The sequence below is a fragment of the Thermobia domestica genome, chromosome 3 (genome assembly GCF_964235325.1).
Source record: "Thermobia domestica chromosome 3, izTheDome1.hap1.1, whole genome shotgun sequence".
Taxonomy (NCBI): domain Eukaryota; kingdom Metazoa; phylum Arthropoda; class Insecta; order Zygentoma; family Lepismatidae; genus Thermobia; species Thermobia domestica.
The window spans coordinates 337286728-337289838 of record NC_137456.1 but is presented as its reverse complement, the minus strand read 5'-3'; the positions used below and the strand labels follow the sequence as shown (position 1 = coordinate 337289838).

General features: G+C 36.3%; 1 pseudogene; it reads right to left on the bottom strand.

Annotated features, from left to right (window-relative positions):
* Positions 1-759: 759 nt before the first annotated feature.
* Positions 760-1500, bottom strand: LOC145682337 (macro domain-containing protein CT2219 pseudogene; annotated as a pseudogene).
* Positions 1501-3111: the final 1611 nt, after the last annotated feature.

Sequence of the window (3111 nt, the reverse complement as noted above, 5' to 3'; positions counted from 1 at the left end):
GTTCTAGTGTTAAAACCCATAACGTAGCAGTCATAAAGACATAATTGTAATAAAAATAACACTAAAATCGATAGTCAAACAGGTATATATTATAATTAATAACACAACTAAGCAAAACTTATATCATAAAATGCGCATATTAACTAAATTAGGATAAAAAAAAATAATATTATTCGTCATAATCAGGAAATTAATGTCAAAATAGAGAAAACTAATGTCAAAAATAGGAAAACTGCAGTTTTAAAGTCTTAATTCGGTGAAATTCAAACGTCACAGACCAGGGTAAAATACACAATTAGGTAAACATGTAATATATATAGATCATGATCTACGCAATTATACTCGAGTAAAGTAGTCATAATGAAAATTGCAAAATAAATAAATAAATAAATAAATAAATAAAATAAGTACTAGACCAGCTAGTATAAAAATGTCATAATTGGTAATTTTTTTTAAAGCTTATGATCAGAATAGAAAATAAACTAACGTCAAATCAAAGTATAATGAATATCCAAGTTAAGTTTCTCTTTTCCTTTGCAGGTAAGTGAAAGGAGAATTCCTCGTCCAGGATCTATATAACCGAAGACTAGTGATCAGTGAGTGTGTGTGCCTGATACAGTGCTGTGCGTGCGTGATACACTAATATGTGAAACATTAGTGAAAATTTTTTTTTAAGTCATTAGTAATACATGTAGGTAAGAATAGCTGTAAGAACTCTACTAACCTTCATATATGCGCTACTAACCACTGTCTTTTTTTTTAAATCCGCACTGGGAAATTAGCAAACATATTATTTTCATATAATTTCCGGTTCTCTTTATCAAAAATACATAGCACAATACGATCGAAATCTTGCAAATTAGCTTCCAGAACATTTCGAATCGTGGATAAAGCAATCTTCATTGCCTGAAACTTATCAAAATTGAATTTCCCAGTTCCCAAATTAGGGAACGCTATCGTCCGACAATTATTCTCCAAAGCGCGTTGTAGACAATTCGTGTAACATTGTCGTAAAATTCTTTTATTATTATCTCTAGGCGCGCAAGTGAATAACACATATTCCGCTGGTAAATTAAAAGCCGAAGAGATCTTAGCTTCACCAGGTTTTAACGAACCTAGCTTTTTACAAACTTCAACTAGTTCCTTCCCTGCCCCTCTGTGAATTGCTCCGTCGACTCCAGACAAGGGAGTAAGGGTCTCATTCGCTGCATTAACCACGATGTCACACTTCAGATCCGCAATATTACCATAATATACACTCACTTTTCTGTTAATGTCCTCATTATAACTATATAATGGCTTCTTGTATGCGAATTTCTGAGACAAATCCATTAAAGTTGGAAGCTCCAACACACCCACAACTCGCTGAATTTCCACGGGATCACTGAGTGCAGTGGTGAATGTTAGCTGGTTAAACTCTATATTATGTTGAGAACAATCTTTGGCAACATTAATCACTTGCATGTCACGTATTTCTTCTTCTTCTTCCTCGCCTGTCATCGGTTCTGGGGTTACATCCGGGTAATACGGTTTAAGTCTAGTAATGGCAATCGACTCAATTTTTTCTCTTCCCTTTCAAGTTTTGTACTTCACAAAATAAGCATTTTCATAATCTTTTCGTACTATAACAGCAGGTCCAAAAAATAATCCTGAAAATGCTTTGGCATTACCTCTCCGTCTTGAAGGGTCAAAGATCCATACACGCTGTCCTTCCGTGAACTGTACGGATCTATGATGTTTATTGTAAGATCTCTCTGAAGTACGAAATCGATTAAAAAGTTTATCCTGAGCCTGTTCTCTAATATCAACAAGAGTGGCTAGACGCTCTTGATTCACACTGTGTACACACGGTCCATTAATGATAGCCTGGTGTTCTAAATAAGGATCCACTCCGTGTAACAGTTTAAATGGGCTAAATGACGTGGAATGGTTCACAGTGATATTACGGGCAAAAGTGACGGCTGGCACGTGATCCACCCAACTACCATGATTGTTAGGATCCACTTTCCTTTTCAATAGTGCTTCAATATGGCGGACAGAAGTCTCAACAAGACCATTGGTCTGGTGAAAGTAAGGACTAACAAAGTTCATTCTAATATCTAAAATATTACATAGTTCTTGAAACAAAGAACTAGTAAACGTCGTAGATCTATCTAAAATAACTTCTTTGAACAGACCAAAGCGTAAAATTACATGATTGTACAAAAAATCTGCCAAAGCAGCGGCTGTCTGTTCACCCAACGTAGCCGTTACTACATAACGAGTATTGTAGTCTATTGCGATTGATAAATATTTGTGCCGCAGAATATTGGCATCAGAATACCTCCCAGCTACATCAATACCAATACGAAAGAAAGGAGGCACGCTAGGCATAGTTTGTAAAACACCTGGAGGCGAACCCGGTACCTTTTTGAAACGTTGGCACACCTGGCAGCTTTTGCATCGCTCGATGATGAACTTTTTCATATAAGGAAAATATACTGAATTTAACAACAAATTATATGTTTTTGTAAATCCCGAATGTGAACTACCCAAAGAAGAACTATGAGCTGACTGAAACACTTTCTCTCGTAAGGAAGCAGGAATAGCTACCAACAACTGTGTACCAGTTGGACGTCTATGTTTTCGGTACAACAAACCATCCTTCATCTCATATCGCAGTGCCTGTCGTTCAATATCGTAATTTTGCGGTATTTTCCCTTCTAAAAAGAGAATGATATCTTTGTAACAGGAATCCTTCCGCTGTTCTTCCTTTAACTTATCATCTTCTTCTATAGTAAAGACCCGGGGATCTTCTAGATTCTTCTGTTCATCCTCTTCGTCTCTTGTGCAATCCACATGGCGACTAATACTGTCTACAAGACTATTGGAAGCACCCGAAATATGAGAAATAGTGTAATTATAGGTCTCCAACTCCGCAAGAATTCGAGAAAATTTAGCCACATTCTTAGTTTGACGTAAATAAACCAGCGATCTACAATCGGTACGCAAATAAAAGTGACGTCCTAATAAAAAATATCTAAAGCGTCTTAGCGTAAAGATCAAAGCTGCTAATTCTAAATTAAATGGGTGATATGATTTCTCGTGTGGCCCTACAGCACGAGAACAGTA